This window comes from Antennarius striatus, chromosome 15 (genome assembly GCF_040054535.1).
Source record: "Antennarius striatus isolate MH-2024 chromosome 15, ASM4005453v1, whole genome shotgun sequence".
Taxonomy (NCBI): domain Eukaryota; kingdom Metazoa; phylum Chordata; class Actinopteri; order Lophiiformes; family Antennariidae; genus Antennarius; species Antennarius striatus.
The window spans coordinates 7,792,498-7,812,851 of record NC_090790.1 but is presented as its reverse complement, the minus strand read 5'-3'; the positions used below and the strand labels follow the sequence as shown (position 1 = coordinate 7,812,851).

General features: G+C 38.9%; 1 protein-coding gene across 1 annotated transcript in view; it reads left to right on the top strand.

Annotated features, from left to right (window-relative positions):
• The first annotated feature begins 454 nt into the window (after positions 1-454).
• Positions 455-20,354, top strand: part of cntfr (ciliary neurotrophic factor receptor) — a 225,496-nt gene continuing 205,596 nt past the window's right edge. The window contains exon 1 of the mRNA XM_068335382.1: positions 455-690. The gene's annotated coding sequence lies outside the window, so the exon portion shown is untranslated. The remainder of the gene's footprint in view (positions 691-20,354) is intronic.

Here is a 20,354-nt window from a genome sequence, read left to right as displayed (position 1 = left end):
AGGTCAGTGCTTCCGGGCGTAGAGCACAGCCACTGTACAGATGCAGATCCCAAAAAACAATCAACATGTTTAATTGGAGAAAATGTCTCTAATTGTATATTTACCTTTTGCTTTTCACTGGCGTGCTCTTTATATTTGACATAAGCCATCAACACCACATCCATACACAGTGTTAGTGTTTATGCACACCTTGCACACAAGCATTGTGTTTTTCCTTGTTTGTCAGTGTGTGCATGTGTTTCCTCCACTACCCCGAGTGATGGCTAGGGGGTGCACTGTGGACATGGTGTGTATATGCAAGAGAGAGAGGGAGAGAGAGAGGGGGGAGAGGGAGGGAGAGAGAGAGAGAGAGAGAGAGAGAGAGAGAGAGGTTGTGTGTGCCTCTGTAATGTATTCCTGCCTGTGGCTGGGCTGGTCACATGGGGAGACAAGCCTGTTTAAAACCGCCTCAGCTCTCTCACTCAGAGCAGTGCGAACCTCAGAGACAGACGCATACATTCCCTCTTTCCTTCACGCAAGCACGCACACACATGTCCGTTCACACAGACGGCAACTTTCCTCTGTCGGACTGACACAACACACGCACCTGGATAGATCCACTCCCCCCTCGCTACAGTGGAGAAGAGGATAAGGAGTGACAGATCAGGAGAAAAAAAAGAAAGAAAATACAGGAAAAAAAAGAGGTTTCCAGTAAGTAGTCAATTGATTTTCATGTTTGTCTCACTTAGATTTTTTTTTTTTAATTTTTTTTTTTTAGCTTTACACTTCTCCAGTGTCAACAGACCGGGACCCTGACAGGCACAGAGAGAGAGGGAAAGAGAGTTGGATGGAAGGGACTGTGAGGAAAGGTGACTGAGGAGAGGGGAGATGTGGCGCTAGTACAGCGCCGGGATACCTCTCCATCAATCTGCCTCTCTGTCTGCAGGATCTAATGCTGTTGATTAGCGGCGTGCTCCTGGAATGAGAGGAATGCCGCCGCACAGAGCAGGAGCAGTGTTTACTTCGGACTCTTGTGTGTGCGTGTCCCCTCCAGTCATTTTTTGTGTGTTTTGCTTGGCGTCATTGTGCTTTGGTCAGCCAGACTGATGTTGAGCAGTTTCCCTGAGACACACGCTGCTGTGGCTGTGATTAATAGAAACCCATTGATATGCAGATGGTAGGGGATGGAACGCAGCACTCCTTTCCAGCCCATATGAGTGATGTGTTCGGGGGGAAAGGGGGACAATCGCTGCATCTCCTCCTCCTCAGCTTGTCTGTCCAACTGTCTCTGTATCTCTCTGTCTCTCTGACCTACGGGCTCCTTCTGACGCTTTCATCCTCCCTTTTCACCTCCCACCCTGCTCATTTTTTGCTGTGGCTTCTGATCTCCTAATCTGACACCCTCTCCCTCTTCTCACTGTCCTTTCTCTCTGTCACCCCTGTCCCTGCCTTTTCATTAACTTTTTTTCCCGTCTGCTTCTGGCTCAAGTCCTCCTCATCCATGAAGTGCCGCTGACTCTTTTTTTTTGTCACCCAACTCCATGCTGTCTATTTCATTTTCTCCCCCACGTTGGTACATGCTGGTATACATAGTAGATTCCACAGATGTGCAGAGAGAGGATCACAGAGTTGTGAGGAGGGAGTGGAGGGAATGGGAGAAGAAAGAGAGAGGAATGAAGGAGAAAGTGGAAGGAGGGGAGGGCGGCGGGGGCATTGAAAAGGCTGACACTGGCTTGGACAATTAGCCTGGGGAGTCCATCCTGGGGTGCTATTCTGAGAGGGGCTTTGGCCCCTGGGCCCTGGGCGCTGGGTCATGGGATGCCTTGACCCCTCCAGTCGACAGCTAAGCATGGGAGCCATTATCACGGCCTGATTGATTAGCACTGAGCGGAAATCCCTTTTCTCTTCTCTCCTTGGGAGAAAAAGACGGGAGCTTTTTGTCCTTTTGCTGCGGCTGGTTCAGTATTTGCCTTCCTGAATGTAGACAGCTCGGGCTCTTTTTTACTGTTGTCAGTTATGGAGGTCTGGTCTCTATATATCTTTTCTCCTATCAGATCTCCAACATGTGTGTGTGTGTGTGTGTGTGTGTGTCAGTGTGTGTGTGTGTGTGTGTGTGTGTGTGTGTGTGTGTGTGTGTGTGTGTGTGTGTGTGTGTGTGTGTGTGTGTGTTTGTGTGTGTTAGATTTATAACAAATTTACTATTCGACCAATTGGTCCTTTTGACAACTGTGAGACATGCTGGCGGGACTTTTAATATCCAGACCTCTGATTCGATATGTGTTTTCATATACGTTCTTTCCATCTCACTGTTCCTTCAGAGTAACTGTGTTGTGCACCTGCAGAGGCTGTTAGGTATGCAGGTCAGAGGCTATGCAAAGGTTCTGGAGAGGCAACAGATTGAAAAGTTACCTGAAGAAAAATGTGATATAACTCAAACTTGGACTGGAATGGTGTGCTCAAGGAAGGATTTGGAAATTGAGCCGCTCTTTTCAGTCTGCAAGTTTCCCTTTTATTGTGTTGCCATCTTCATCTCATCTCACTGTTTTGATCTTACCAGACCCATTCCTCACTAACACTTGCTGCTTTTACTCTCCCTCAAAACCCCCTCCTCAGACTGGGAGTTTAGCGGGGTGTTTAGCCCAGCTCACGGCTGATCAAAGCAGTGTGTGTCAGACTGGGCTTATCCCAGGCACTCCTAATGGAGAACCGTTTTCATGCCTAGTTGGTGGTGGAACGGGAGGGAGAAATGGGAGGGGGGGGGGGGAATCGTAAGACTGACAGAAAGAGTTCAAGGGAGGGAGACAGCTAGAGAAACAGGCAGAAAAAGGGGTAGAAATATGAATGAGGGCAAACAGAGGGAGGGAGCAATCACTAACAAGCAAAACAGGCAAAAGATGAGGAGTGAAAAACAAAAACAAGTAAAAAAAATATGACAGGTAGGCAAGCATGAGGGAAGACACTTGTTGTAAGTCACACACAGAGGCACATGGATGTACAGGAAGATGGACAGAGAGCAGAAAGATGGACATCAAACATTTTTCTAGCCTTTTTCAGTGAAAGGACCAAGAACCAACAGGGTATACTGTTTAGGCCAGCACAGCTCCCACACATGGTTTGGTTTTAGGTTGGAAGCAACACCAGACGTGTGTGTTTGCATCTGTGTGTTTGTATGTGTGTGTGTGTGTGTGTGCGTGTGTGTGTGTGTGTGTGTGTGTTTGAGGGAGAGTGATAACAACAAAAAAGCAGATGTGTTTGTGCGTGCATGATAATGTCTGTGTCAGCCAGGCACCAGACAGACAGTTCAGAACAAATTCTTTGAAATGACCCTGAAGTTTTGCATATATTTCTATTAAAACAAAGGAAGAGGAAAAAGTAATTTCTGAGGAAAGAAAAAAGCAATATTTTGACCTTGAAAATCAAAAACTCTGAAAACCGAACTGATGTCTTTCTAACCGCTCTGTGACAACTAGTGGTATGAAACTGTGGTGATTCTCATGGTAAAAAAAATGTTGAATAAAGTCATGGTTGGCTAACTTAAAGACTGCCAAGTGTTAAAGTATGCGTGTTTCTACTAATTACTTATTACTTATTTCAGACTGTCATAAGGAAATCTCTGAGCTTCACTTCTTTCGTATCTCATTTCATCTTACCATTCCTTTACACTCTCCATTTCTCAACTGATATTTTCTTCCCTCATCACCCCTCCAATTTTTTTTTTCAAGCTTCCTTTTTTGTCACCCAATAGATCTTCTCCAATCCATTTACTTCTCTTTTCCTGCCTTGCTCAAACCCATTCGCTGTGTCTGACTCCTTTCCCTTCCTCTCATCCTTTAACACTCTCAGGTCCACTTGCCTTCTCTTCCCCCCTTTTTCCCCTCCTTGCCTCTCCTCTCTCATCCCCACCTCACACCACTGGTGTTTATGCTTCTGACAGAAGAAAGGAAAGGTAAAACTAGGATAATATTTCCCTTAACATACTTACTGCCAGGGTAAACATCCTTCGACAGATGTTTGAACGTGGGCTTGATCAGAGAGTGGCAGGTAATCTCGCTGCTGTAACGTACACAAGGGCTACAAATTGGAAGCTGGTGTGTGCATGTGTGTGTGTGTGTGTGTGTGTGTGTGTGTGTGTGTGTGTGTGTTGGGGCAATGACAAAGCAAGCAGCCTCTTCTTACCTTGAAATCAAAGCAATGTTTTATATACTGTGTGTGTGTGTGTGTATATGTGTATATATATATATATATATATATATATATATATATATATATATATATATGTATACACATTATACGCTGTCACCAACTCCACCCACTACCTGTCAATCAAGCGTCCAACCAATCACGGCGCATCTGCCAGAAGGAATCAGATGAACAATATGGCGTAACAACACATGGACTTCCCAGTTAACATAATTTTAGAGCGTCATTACTGTTCCAACAATTTTCATGTTATTGAGCAGAGAGTCCAAACAGCAGGAACGACACAGAAAACGTCAACAAATTCTGAGTGAAAGTAGCTGGCTAGCACGGACAGTCGGTCCAGCTATGGTTTCCGTTTGGAATGGGACAATCGATGTAGTACCCAAAATGCTCCTCGGGCATCTGACAAAAACGGTGTTTAAGTAACTACATACAGTTCTGTTCATATAGTCAGCCAACAGGACTATCACTTCTCTAACATTTCTTTTCCACTTGCTCTTTTGACAGGTGCTTTTTCCACTAACGTTAGCTCCTTTCCCAATCTCACCATTAGTTAGTTTTCTTTCTCCAGTTTACCTGCTAACATTCATCTACGGCTTCACAATGCCCGCCCAGCGCAATACATGATTTGCCAACACAAAGCCGTTAGGTCACCACATTTATTTTTTAGTATGTTGGGTGCACTTGGTTTATAATACCAATACATTTGTTTTCATGTTTGGTATGAAGTCTGATATTATTATTTAATCGTGTAATTTCCACGGGTTCCCGCTAGTATTTAATTTTAGTATACTTAAGTAATCCCTGAAGGGAAATTAGGGGGAAATTTTAGTTTAAACAAAAGTGCTTTAAACAGTCGATAAAAGTGTGGGAAAAGGTAATATAGATAGAAGGCGGTTTAATATCAGTATGGGGAGGGTCATAAATGTTTAAATTACCATAAATATATAAAATTACCGTGATATATATATATATATATATATATATATATATATATATATATATAATTTAGCGATAATTCCTCAGATCAGCTATTTAATACAGTAGATAGACTCAGTATTGTCATATTTTCCTGATGACTGCAAGCAGGTGCCTGACCTTTGATAACAACAGTCTGTTACAGCTACAGCCATCAAGCAACATCATAAGTCTTTGTCATGTTCACTCAGGACTTTGGGATGAAATGACAGCTAGCGAGGCCTACAGTTAAAACTTTGCAGCTCAACAAGTCTGACAGAGAGGTGTCAACATCATGCCAGTCTTACTTAAACTTTCATTAACATACAGTGTCAATGGTTTGGGCTTATCAGCTTCACAACTTGGAACTGGAAGCTTTTGCAAGATGTTTTAGAAAATGCAAGCAAAACTACGTAGGCTAAACCGGATTTTACTGTGTCAGGCACATTTCATCTCAGATGTCTCTTGCTGCTTATCGAATTTTAAGGTTGTTACAGTTAAATACAGCTTTCTCAGGTTCAATGTAGCTGTGGTTACAGATCCAAATGGAAATGTTGAGCTGCAGATCATTATTATATCGGGTTCTATTCAGTCTTATAAGCTGAACTTGTTTAATATAAGGAGGGTTTCAGATGTATTAAGATTTTTAAAAGAACAATTTGATTTTACAAAATATTTTCAAACAATAAGCTTAGAGAATGCTGAGAAGTATAGAGGACAAGGACAAGAAATAAACAGGTTTCGATTATGTGTCTTTCTACGTGTGTGCACAAATCAGACATTACATGCATCTGCGAAACAAATGCAGGCAAGAGCTCTGTGCGCAACAAGCCTTCAAGACATTAAAGGCATAAGAAAGCCAATACTCCTCTCCACAAAACACAGAACTTCCACGCTTTCACAAGCCCCCTCCCTCTCTTTCACTCGCTCTCCTCTTCTCTCTATCTCTCTCTTTAGTTAGATGTGCCACTTGCTGTGCGCTTTTATCTAAATTCACCTAAGGGTGTGAAAACATGACAAGATTTTATTAAGATTTGGCCCCAATTACAACAACACATTCATTTTAGCGATCCACATTTTACAGCAGTTTCCTCTGTGCACCCTGAGCTGAGCGATCTGGCTTGGAGGAGGCGACTGCGTGCAATTATTCTGGTTATTCAAAACAACTCTTGTGCTCTCTTTGTACATTTTTAATCTGGGAAGGACATGCAGATATCAAACCATCCTAGTGCCATAACCCATAACATGCCCTCAAAGGATAGAGCAAGACATTTTTAAAAGTTATAAAATGTTGGTTAAAAAGTGAAATTTTTTCTATACTTTCATGATTGTGCTCCCTGTGCTCTCTATTAGTGTATTTGTGTATTATCTATGTCTTTCCTTAGGACGACATCAGACTGCCTTTTCATCTGTAGTAACATTTCTCATAGTGGGTCATTATGTTTGCTTTAACTTCATTTCCAACATTAGACAGCTCTCCATTCAGTCCCTGTAAGGTTATTGCCACACAGCCAGTAGAAGAGTCCTTATCAAAGCAAGACATTTAAACTTTTTAACCTATTTATGAATTATACAACACTCCAAACACACAACATTACACACTCATTAAACCCCCTACAAAGATTATTCCTATAGGGGAGAACAACCTTCGACATACAGCATGTGTCCTGCACAGCTGAGAGGTATTCTACAAATCTGACAGCCAACATGCTACCTGACAACAGACACTTTATTTCCACATGCTGTGAACATATATGCACTTACACTGTATTTCATTCTGACACATAATGTGCTAACATCTAAAATAAAGGCATGATCTCCCTCAGACACTTGTACACTTTGTATGCACTGTAAGTGCATTCTGAGGATAAGCAGTGCAGAGTAAATGTGCCTCCAGGCTACTGTGCAATATACAGTAGTATTGTATGCAGAGCAGAATTGTATGAGGAAATGTATGGCAGTAAAAGCATGATCCCTTCTTCTCTCCATCCATCTGTTTCATCCTAATTGGTGGTTCTGTGTTATAGAATATAAACGCAGCATTATATTACCTAACTAATAAATTATTCTTGCATTGATGTCCTGCACTCTGAAGAAATTCATGGCTGCATGACCACAAAGAGACATCTTTAGTTTGATGTATTCATTAATCATTTAAGTTGAGCGCAATGCTTTCATCGTGAAGATGCAACTGTTCTTGATTCTTTGGAATGTTGCCTTTTTTCCCTGTATCATAACGTAAGGTGGAGGAGGACAGGTGACATGAACTGTGGTAACTGGACAGGTCAGGAAAGGTGAATAGCAGACATGACTGTAGTCACTTCTTGAAGAGCAGCAGAGACACAGAGGTCAAAAGGAGTGCCAAGAAAAGTCGAGTCAAGCAATGTTCTCTCTTGAGGAGAAAACAACAGACACTGAAGACCAGACAGGACAGAGGAGATGCTAGGCACAGCCAACAAAATATGTGATTCTCTGGGTGAGGGATTGAAGGAGACTGGAACGATGACTTGAGAGGTTAGGAGGAGGGCAACAACAACAACAAAAAAAAAAAGATTGTGGTCAGGAGAAAGGAGCAAAGAAAGCAGAACACAAGATATTCAATTATGGAGCAGAAAATAGTTTTACTAGGATACTAACCGATTGGACCAGAAGGGAGGTGGCAGGAGAGAAGAAGCAAACAAGAGGGGAGTCTAGGCAGGGCTAGCAGCATATGATTGTGGTCAAATACAGAAGAAGAGGTCCAGGCATCGACAGGAGAGTGATATTAGAGGTTAGACAAAATGTACAACACAAAGGACTGCTATCCATGAAAAATAAAACAAGAGCAGTAATGGGTATACTAAAGACAAAAGAGGGGAACCCAAAAAGATTATTGACACAGGATTTAGGCGAGGGTAAAAGAAGCGAAAAAAGAATAGATGCAAACATTTTATATGATAACTTTTTGTGATGTTTGAATTGGCGTTGTGACAACAGCCATCGCAAAAAAGTCACACGTAATAGGAGGAAATAGAAAAGTATTGAGAAAACAAGCAGACTCAGTAAATGCAGAACACATTACATTGTTTTTTTTTTCACAGATGTAATACATATTACATTTGGTCTTTTAAATGTGAGAAAATTGTAGCCAAAAACAAAGTTATACAACACATTTGCAAGTGAAATATCATCTTCTCAGGACTCTAGGCGGCAAATTGCAGCTCGTGATAGTTTGGAACCTGTTTTACCAAACTAACCTGATAACATTTTCAAATTAGATTTTTGCCTTTGCAATCACAGTTTCTGTTTTCTGGTTGCTGATTATCATATTCAGGTCTTCTCTGCTGTTACATCAGCATAGGGATGCTGAAACACAGCCATGCTCGTTTATTCTCATGTTTACTTCTCTTTTTATTTTTATTTTTTAACTCAAATTGGGACCTGACATCACAACCCTTGTGTGTAGAGAATGTTAGCAACTTTGGCATTGTGCCATTTTATTAATAATACAGTGCGTTAAAAATAAATGAGCATCCATCAACTGGGAAATCAACATTACGCCTACAGTTTATGGTAATAACACTCAGACAACTTCACTCTTTTTGGGGGGATATTTCTGATGAGTTTATCACAATTATGAAATTCTATACTGTTGAAACTCATTGGCTTAGGTTCGTTTACGCAGACTGTATCTACCACATGTCTTTGTCTATTTGTGTGTGTGTGAAGCTGCTGGCTATAAATGTGTGTTAGTGCCTACGTCCATCTCTTTCCATATGCATCCATATATCTGCTTGTTGGCGTGCATATGAGCTTGCTTTTATGCAAAAGTGTGTGTGTGTGTGTGTGTGTGTGTGTGTGTGTGTGTGTGTGTGTCTGCGTGTGTCTGTGTGAGAGTGAGTGCCTCTGTCAGAGCAGTGGGCTTTTAATCTATTAAAGTCTGATCCTTAAACACTAATCAATGCACCCTTTTATATTTCCATTACAGTGCAGAGGGAAACGGATAAATAAAGCATGACAGTGGAGCTCTGTATCAGCCGCATAACAATGGCACACTTGTTCAATTGCAGAAGAAGAGCTCAGCTTATTTGTGTCAAGAAACAGGTTGCAGAGCACTTGTGCTATATTTTTTTGCTCATTTTCTACCATTTCCATGCTATAAATAGTTCATCACAGTTACGTAATGTTGTGTTCCTTTTCAAGTTGATGTTTTTGTTAGTGATGTGAAATGAACTCTGTGTTTCATAAAAACAGTTCATCTGGCAGTATTTTTTATTACCAGTTAGTGTGGCAGAATGATGGAACAGTGAGTGGACAGCAAGAAGGTGCTGGGTTCAAATCCACAAGACCTGGACTTTTCTGTGTGGGTTCTCTCGGTGTCAGCATGGGTTCCCTACGGGTTCTCCAGCATCCTCTCACCACCACAGTGTCTGGAAGTGAATTGGTGACTCAACAGGAATGAACATGAATCAAAAGTGTGTCTGGTTGTTTGAACAGGCAATTTGTCTGGGGCGTACCTACCTAAAGTCAGCTGGGATAGGCTCCAACCCCCTCTTGACCCAACACAAGATAAATGGTGAAAGAAAATTGATGAATTCCAAAGTACTTCTTATTTTTCATGCTTTCAAATATTGTTTCATTTGGCCAAAATGACTCACAGGAGATTGGGAGATCGGAAAACATTTTGATATCATTAGAACAAAGTCTGGCACTACAGACAATGAGCTGTGAGGAGATGTTCATTGTGAATACTTGGAGGAAAAAGCCAAAGTTGAAAGATCTGGAATGTCAACAGTGTTACTGTACTATATTCACATTTTGGAAACTATTTGAATGTATAATGTTATATTTATTGGAATAAGTGACTAATTGTAATGAATGATAGTGTGAAATTTAATTAACCAGAATTGTAGTTTAACACTCAATTGAAAGTATAGATGATGCATTTGTTTGGTTTAAAAAGAGGTTAGAGTCATTCTGTTTCTAATCAGAAAGCTCAAAGAATGAAGTCAATTATAAAACATGTTTCTGCACTTGGGGACATCTTGTCTGCATTTTACAATTACACCAATTGTGGTTGGAAATGGTCCCCTGGTGGAAGTAAATATCAGATGTAATGGTAATGAACACAGTCCTAGTCTTTCTATTTTGATCCATCCAGTAATCATAGATAAATTATAACTGTTTCTCACTTGCCATGGGCCCTGGTCAGAGGTATGTAGGCTGGTAATTGCCAGATAGAGAATAGTTATTCTCAGTTGACTCATTCTGTTTCCCTGTTTGTACCTCCTGTCAATCTTTCTTTTAATGAAACTTCCCTACTGTGGAGGTTGCCACCTGCTTCTACCTTGCCTTAATTTTAAGGTTGTTGTATTTGTATGACATTTTCTTGATTGTGGTACAGTGGAGCCAACTTGTATTACTTTGTTTAATTTTTCCTTCTTGCACTTCTTGCTTTTAATTTAGCAGAGCTGAGTGCTGGTCTACCAGGAAGGGCAAGTCCCTGTAGGTGAGATTCCGACACAGTATGTTGTGGTTGAAGTAGCTGAAATTCATGAGTGCTTCACCTGATTGCTGTGCTGTTTAGGTTGAGTGTCTGGTATAACCCTCTGGCATATTTCTGAGTTGCCAGCAATTCCATCTGCTGGTCTGAGCCCAGTTCAGTTTTGTTTTCAGTAATTCAGCAGCACATGTATCTTTAAAGACTAAAAGTGTTTACTTATTTTTAACATATTTTTGCAATAAAATAATTTGATAACTTACCTTGTTTAGTTTTGAGCTATTGGTAACTCCAGAACTTCTCCGTCATTCATATTACGTGAGTTGTGATTCCATAGGCTGTGTTACTGCCCCCCTTAAGTGTTCTGCCACACATTTTGCCCAATAATTCCCTGTGCTGCCAGGAGAACCTGTTATATTCATGCAATTTGCTCTTTAAGCAACTACTTCATTGGCCACCCTCTGGTCTTTTTCTTCCTTTCTTCTTTGCCCCTTTGGCTGGGGGTTACATCATGTAGTCCCGTTAGACCATAATCAAACTTGTGATTTATACTCTATATCAGTGAGCAGTAAAAGAAGAACATGTTAAGATATGCACATGGTGATATACAGTACACTCCTGTTTTAAGTATGATGTACAACAAATTCCTGCAGTGCCACTAGAAGCCACTGTCGTAGCCCAACTCCAGCTTTCTTACTATTTAAATATATAAAACTGATAATATTTAACATATTTTATCAGCTATGTCTGCTTGTGAACATTCTCTCAACCCCAATTAATTTGGTGTACTTAGGAAGTAGATTTGCATTAAACTGTATGCTTTATTAGTGCTGTCTCAGTAACAGCAACATCACCCCTATCCCTTAGAGTCACAAACCATCCCCTAAGTTGCAACATGCACACACACATATTAATTTCACTGCACTTTGCCAACAGTATTTTCTTTGGTTGAGTGTTTGAGTGTGTGTTTTTCCACCCTAACATGGTAGTTTATTAGGGATGTCTCCTAGTTAGTGTGCACGCTTGATTATGGCTGAAAGGGAGTGGGCTGGGTGCTGGGCCGCAGGAAGTCTGCCTAATGATATTAACAACATCCTTTATTGGTTAGCTACTGCAGAGATGGAGGGAGAGAAGTAAAGAGGAGGGAGGGGTGAATGAAGCAACAGGAATGAGGAGTTAGAAAAAGGGAAAACGGAGGGAGACCAAATTAAAGGAGTAACCACAAACAGTGTGAGGAGGGCAGGGGGCGTTACCTTACCATGGGATTTAGCCAGAGGAAAAATAAAGAGGGCAGTAGATATGAGGCAGAAAGAAAATAACCTTTTCATCAGTGACCCTGACCCTGTGCTGTGTTGGTACATTCTGACTCCATCTTAATTTATTTTACAGAACTGTTCATCCCTCTGTGGCCCCGCTAATAGAAACTTTGCAGTCATATCATAAATTGCCTAGCAACCCCCATCCAGTTCTATCATGGAGGTCTACAGGGGGAGTAGCTATGTGTAAATAATAGCTAAATGTTTAACAGCTGGGCAGGAAAAACAGATACACCTGGGAAAATACCTGTTGTGATGTTTCTTTGGGTCATTCTGTATCGATTAATCTGAGGCATAACATTGCGAAACCTGGTTAACGAGACAATTCATTACATATGTTAAACATTTTATCTTACCAGTCATGTTTTTGTTTTGTTTTTTCATCAAAATTAGTTGATGCAAGTCAAAAAAAATATTCCAGGTGAAATGGTATGTCCTACAATATTGTGAATTAAAAACAGCCACACCACCATCACAGCCTCATGCATAAACCAGAGAAAGCAGGTTTGATTTAAGTAAGTTGCCATTTTATCTGGTTTTCAGGAAAATGCAAAAGGAAACCAGAAACACATGGCAGATAGAAATCCAACAGAGACAACTAATATCTTATATTAAAAGAAAATACAGGTTGAATGTTCTCAGAGTATGAGGGTGGTTGTTGTCACTAATGACTATAGAACTTAACAATTAAATTTGCAACAATTCAATCTTAGAAAACAATTGTAAAGTTCATATGATGGTCAGGAAGCAGTGATAACCAGTAACAGCTTATCAGAGGAGACTGTTTTTTGTTCACAAACACATTATGTGTAACTTGTAATTTTAAGGTATCTACATAGTGGCAAAAAAGATATGGAGTGAATAGAAGGGGATAATACATGTTTATGTTTTGTGTTCCTTTGTTAGAGTTACAGACATACAATAAGGTAGTGGCATCTCATAAACACTTTGTATGGAAAACAACCACCTTTACTCGAAGATGAAAACAAACATTACTATGGGATGTTTATTAAAGAGAAAACAAATTACCAGGTGAAATAAGAACCAAACAATTACCTGGCGTACCATAGATACACGAGTGGTACATTCAAGAAATAGCTTGGAATGCCGAAAGCTGGAAGCTGCAAGCTCAAAGCATGTTCTTACCTTGGTAGAGTGAAAGGATACATGTTAGAGAAGTAACCTAAGTCTTACAAGATAATACGTAATTTTGAAGACAAATCAAATGGGATTTACTCTAATGTCAACTTCAGTTTGGATACAAAACAGAACGTAAAAATTAGTGAGGAATGATAACCTTATCAAAGGTTTGGAGTAAAGAGTGTAATATGTTTGAAACACATCAGTTACATTCATAAATCTACCCTTGTTCAGTTTTGAAATGTATAGAGTCTCCAAAATTTAAATGCTACTTAGTCAAATAAATTAAAAATGAAATTATTATTATCATATTAATAATAATAACAATAATAATAATAATAATGGCAATAATAACAATAATAACAATAATAGCATTAATAATAATAATATACAAATACATACATACATACATACATACATACATACATACATACATACATACATACATACATACATACATACATACATACATACATACATACATACATACATACTCTTGGACCTTTGCCATGACCAAACTTTATTCCCGTTATAATTCATAACAGAATTAAGGTAACAGCCATGTCTTGTTTGTAGTCCATTTGGAAAAAACAAAACATAATACCTGAAACACAATATTATCTACCCCATGTAACACAACCACCAACACACATGTAATCACAGAAAGAAGTTTTATACATGCACATTACATGCACCGACCACACCCCACAGGGTTAATAATCTGGGACAAGTCCAACCACCTTCCCAACTGACGAAGTCGCTTGGATGAGAGGCAAAACATTTTCAAGAAACTTTCTCAAAGTCCAGTGGATTGATTTCAACAGCTTTGGATAGCATGCACATTTCCACTCGGACAGTAAAACCCACTGTGTTGATCACTGACTAGCTCCAATCCTCCCACTAACATCCAGGGAAGGCTGTCACCTTGAGAAGCTTTGCTCCCTGCAAAGAAAAAAAATGTCAAGGCTTGCAATTTCCTCTATTTACCTTGGCAAGGTGCCTCAGGTCCCAAACTCCTCCCAGATGTGTGGATGTGTTTGATTGGCTGCGGCCATTTATTTGTCTGTTTGCAAGCATGTGAGTTTTTATTAGGATGTGTCAGAGTGTAGTGTATTTGTGTGCTGCAGATTTTATCTGTCATCTACATCTGTTTGATATTAAAATCAATATTTACTGCATAGTCTTTTAATCGAATTTTTACATGTGCGATAGGAGTCTTTTAACAACCGTCATTGATTAAAAATCAGATACTATCCTGTAGAAACTTTGACTCCATTGATATCATTCCATAAAAACGCTTTAAGGTCACCTTGGAGCAGCAACATCGGTTTCCTTCAGCAGACAGCCATCAATATGAACAGCAACCCTTTGAGAAAACCAAAATTGACCAGATCGTATAAACTGACTGCCTGAAGCGCTTCGTTTCTAGCCAAGAAAACTGATGAACTGTGGATAAAGCAGACCATCTGTTTCTCTACACTTCCTCTCATTAAAGATGTATGCTTTATTTTATTCCCATTTAGAATTCAACTTTATTTTAGAAGTATTATTTAATCTCCATTACCAAGTTAACTTTGCCATATTCTCATTGTTGTCAATTATAACGTGTGATTTTTCTTATATAACCGTCAAATTTTTGATCTCTCAGCTTTCATGAATAAATTGGTTTATCTTTTTTTGTTTTTAATCAGTCGGATCAGCTTATATTTTTTAATATTATATAACTACCACATTTAAAAAAAAGTATATAGATTATGTCCAATAACCTTCAGGTGATCCCTTTTACTACTGTGTTCATTGTGTTTTTTCAGCACAAGTCACATTTGAAACCCAATGGACCCATCAGTAGAGCCCAGAGGCAACAGTCGCGCCAGCCTTCTGCCGTCTAACTCATCCAAATGCAACCTTTACATGCTCCATCTGCGAGTCAATGATTTCTCTCAACAGCCACCTGCAGTGGTGCCATCACCGACATTATCCACCCTAGTTTTACTAACAATATCTTCGTCAATAAACTCCATCCATCCGTGTTCATGTGTGATACACAGATTAGGAGATTTAATTTAATTTATTATATATATATATATATATATATATATATATATATATATATATATATATATATATATATATATATATATATAATTAAATCTCCTAATCTGTGTATCACAGATTATTATTGTCATTGTTGAATTGGAGCTGTACTAGTTGAAAAAAATATGATAGCATTTGTGCTCTTCTCATCCAGTCATTCACTGGTGTAAAAATGAGAAAGAGGATCTGTATGCATATGCATGTGTAAGAAGCAGATTAGGTTTCACTGTGAAGGCATGTTGAACAGCCAGTCAGTTTCCTGCCACACGTGCAGTTTTCCCTCCCATTGACAAATTCCTCGATTTCCTCACAGCACATTCCTGATGCATTATTGGTCATGGGCATTATGTGGTCTCACATATTCTGTGCCTCTGTAAATCCGGGAAGTATTGAATTGCTTGTGTGTTTTTGTGAACAAGTAATAAAGAAAGACAGAGTGAAAGGAACAGCAGCATGTAGACAAACACTATTTTATTCTCCAACGGGGGGAAATATATTGTCTTATTATGTAAAAAAAAAAAACTTTTGAATGTCACACCCTGTTTGTGGTACTAAAGCTGATTTATTACAGGAAATCATACTCCTATGTCTTTTTTTACTACATGTACTGTATACGAAACAAACTATTTTTTTTCCTGTTAGGTGACATCAGTTTTTACTTTACACAAGTCAGGAAATGTGTCTACAAACATTAGAGAAGCTGATAACTCCGGTCCATACTTGAAACACTGTGGGTCTGGAGGCAGCTTATTAAAGTATGTCATGTGATATCCTGTCTCAATCCATTTAAGCACATACATACCGCTACATAACGATGCTAAAATATTACTTAAACCTTCCGCCATAGACAACATGCCAAGAGGGACTTGGGACTTAGAGAATGTTGTCGGCAAAGAAGTGAGTGTTTGTAGCAGCAGTGGGAGGATGTGACATAGCTTGAGGCATCCATATTGTTAAGGGAAGTGAAGGAGGTTTAGCTCAAGTGTGAAATCCATATTGAAGCCCTTCGGTTATGCTTGACATGAATATTTGCATGTTTTTGTGTGAGTTTCACTTTTGTCTGTGCACTCCTTCATGCTCCCATGGTCAGTGTATTTGTGTGTGTGTTATGGTATAGAATATCTAGGTTTGCGTTTTGTACTTCTGTTAAAAAAGATTCATGTAGAAAAAAATACCATGTGGAAATTGTGATAAGCTGCCATATTTTTGCATTACTAGAAGCAATTTGTTTTAATTGCCTACTTAGAAGTAATATTGCCTCAAACTAGCATTTTTTTCCTCATAAAAAACTAAATGAAATATGAGAATGTCTATCAACTGCTGTGGATGTGTTATAATAATCAGAAAATGAAGTTGTTAAGACTGGAGAACACTTTAAGCTTATAGTACAGTTTGCTGCTTTTGTGTGTGTGTGTGGTGTGTGTGTGTGTGTGTGTGTGTGTGTGTGTGTGTGTGTGTGTGTGTGTGTGTGTGTGTGTGTGTGTGTGTGTGTGTGTGTGTGTGTGTGTAATATGATTACATGATTGATTTTTTGTCAAATAGACACATTTGCCATTACACGTGCTCACATATGCAGTATATTCATCCAAACTGATCATAATCTGCGACTGATATCAAAACCATACAGTTTAATGATGATAGCAGAAAATGTGTATCTGTTAATGATGCAGATCAAGTATAGGTAAACAAAGAGCTACTTCCTCATCCTATTTTACCAGGAAACAAATCACTGCTGTTTTGTAGTTGAGAATAACCTCTCAGGGATGAATCTTAAATTGTGCCATGGCCTCTGCTCACACTCTATCCCAACTGAACGAACTGGAAGTAATTACTTTAGAGTAATCCTACCGCCTTCAGTGCAATCGTCTTAATACCAATGTATATGAACACATAGCAGAAAAGTGAGAAATTCTGCTGAATCAGAGTTCATGAGTGGTTTTCGCTGTGATAAATAGCTGGGAGTGAAGCTTTGAGGGGCAAATTTAATTAACTCAACATGAATCTGAAGTCTTCCAATGGTCATTGCATCATCCATTCTCCCCCGACTTCCATCTGTATTACCTAGTATGTGTTATGAGCTAAACACTATAAATTGACTCATTCTTGGTCATGACACTCAATGAGTTTAGCTTTTCTATTGGATGAGTCATTCCTGTATTAATGTTCCTAAAATTATAAATAATTTCAAAAAGAGTAGGAACTAAGTAATGGTTTGAAATCACAGGAGAAAAGAAATGAACTGTTAAATCAAATACTGGAAATGTTCAATTGGATAGCATAGTTCATTTAAGAGTGCAAATGCACCAGTACACAATAACTTTTGTTAACACACACACGGGCACACACAGAGTGAGTGAGAGAGAAAGAGCGAGAGAGAGAGAGAGAGAGAGAGAGAGAGAGAGAGAGAGAGAGAGAGAGAGAGAGAGAGAGAGAGAGAGAGAGAGAGACTACAGACAAATGTGACTAGAAAGGATTCTGTCCAAAATAGGGGGGGGGGGGGCACACAATTCCCACATTTGATACACTAGTGAGTTTGGTTGACTTATCCCCACCCATAATTTTTAATGTGCAAGAGGCTTTTAGGAAAACTCCAGTTCAAATACAGGCGTAGGGGATTCTCATGGGGCTGTGACTGCCCGTTAGGAATACGATTCCCACAATATGGTGCATACATTAAGCTGGAAACATGCACCAGCTTTGTAGTTGCATAGCCTTATTTAACTTACATTATAACTTATTAAACTAAACCTCTAAACTGGTTTCAGTGTCATGACATTTCCAGGTACAAATGTAATTTGTGTTAATCTAGCATTTGAAGAAGAAGCTAAAGTCTGTAAATTTAAATGCACATTCCGTTTAGATCACTCTCTGCTTGACTTAATGTAGAGTGAGCTTTTAATTGGTTTTTCATGGACATGATGACTGTATTCTAATATATTTTCATGGTTCTTGACTGCTCCTAATGTCACTAGACAAACCATACGCATGAGACTCAGGGAACTGGTTTCATTATTTAATTTGGAAAACTCACTAGTGGCACATCTAGACTCTGACTGTGTTTGGGAGGAATACATTATCAATGAGTGTGTAAGAGGCTGACATCAATCACAGACAATCAAATCAGATTCTCTAATTCCCTTTAAAAGCATTGCATTCCCTGCCATGTGGCACTGACAGCTTTATTATGAAGAGTCCAAGCCCATTTCTTTCTAAGAGGAATAGACAGCAGTTGCAAGGCATGAATGTATAATATCCTAAGTATAAATATATAGTGTATTAAATATACTGTCAGGAGTGAGTAATGGGTCTCTCTTAAGTTGAAATGACTCTCAGTCTGGTCAGCATGCAAGTTGTATTCAGCTCCAGTCATTTTTCAACCACTGTAGCTAAATTTAAATATGCATTATTGATATATCAACATGAATCAAACTATTCTATCATCTCCTGTTGAGAATTAGCCCCTCACTATAAGACAAATGCTCAAAAAACACATTGTAATGCACAAAAAATGTTTTTAATCTAAGCAATTAGCTAATCAAATGTGGGCATTTTAGTGGAAACATATAACTCCATTCCCAAAGGCATCGCACAGGAACTGTTTAATTGGAAAAGGTACAGCATGTCTCTTGGCTTTTCTCTGAATAGGAAATGCACATTTTGTTTGTATCATTACCTTCAAATCAATGAACTTGCAGGGTGTTGCTGATTGTGGTATTTATGGCCATTTGATGCTCCCTTGAAAACAGTATAATTAAATACATTTGTCAGAATTTGACCTAATTTTCAAGCATTTCATAAATTCAGGATGTGAATATGGGCATTGTAGTTGTAGCACCTGTCTGAAGCATACAGATATGATTCTTATTACAGTCTCAGTAAGAATGGACTGGGGATGGAGATTACTCCCCTTTGTCTGCTATAGATTTTAGAGATAAAAGCAAAAGGGAAAATCTATTTTTGCCCACAGTCTGAACAAATTGCCTTCTCTGTTGATGCCCGTCTTACAGCTTGAAACACATGCTTATTTTTTTTTGTGATAATGATAATGATGTTGTTTTGATCAGTATGTAAGATTTGAAACTTGACATTCTTTTTTTGAGGTTACTTTAGAATGACACGTCAATAGTAGTTATAATAAGTATGGGATTGATTTAGCTGAGTCAAGGGATGGGTATGATGTGGAAAAGCACACTGTGCAATTTCAAACTTACAGACATTAAATAAAAAAAAATAAAAAAACATGTGTTATCTTGTTTTTAAATCATAAAAGTGGATGTTAGTATCCCTAGATAAGTCAAAGCATATCCAGCTCTCTTGTTTCACAAAAATAAACAAGAATCTTGTTCTTCTAATAACTTAGAAGTGTACTTCCTAAAAAAAAAGAAAATGACACCATTGTGATACCATTTTAGTATTGTGTTGCCGCAGTCGCACTTAAATGTTAATGTAAGGACAGAGCCATCAAAACAGCATCGGAACCATCCAGTTAAGGTGGTGATGAGTGTCAGAGACATGTTTGTGCCTTCTAAATCTAATGCAAAGAGGTTATGTGTATTTTTTTTTTTGGGGGGGGGGGTATTTCAAATAATCATATCTAAATTGGTGAGATATAGCCAGCCAATTTTGCCTTTAAATTGCTTATGAGTGAATTCATACCCCAATTCATCATTAAGCTGAACCTTAACTGTTCCTATTTCAATCTACCAGGAATTATTCAAATGATGACATCATTAGACTACAAAAAAGGAATGAGATGCAAAATCAAATCAGTTTGAAATTATTTTCAGATTTCATTTAAACATATGCTAACCTTCCTATATACGTCAAAAATGCTCACCCTTCTATGAATAAGGATCCAGTTATTCCATATTGTAGCACTATAAGCACTGCATACGTCAGCATATTTACAATACAAAGAGAATGGTGGCATGGGACGAAATGCTGTGAAGTGCTGTCAATAAATGTAAGTGGTATAAAAAAGAAAACATAATAGAAAAAAAATGTAGTTCAAACAAATAGCTTCTATAAATGGGACATGGATTGAAAAGCTTGAGATATAGATTTGTAGCATTAGAAAGGATGAAAGCTGAGCGGCACAAGGAGGCAGACAAGCAGAGACGAGAGAGACAGATAGAGATATGAGAGGAGTCAGGATGCCAGATGGTCTAATGACCACAGGAAATATTACA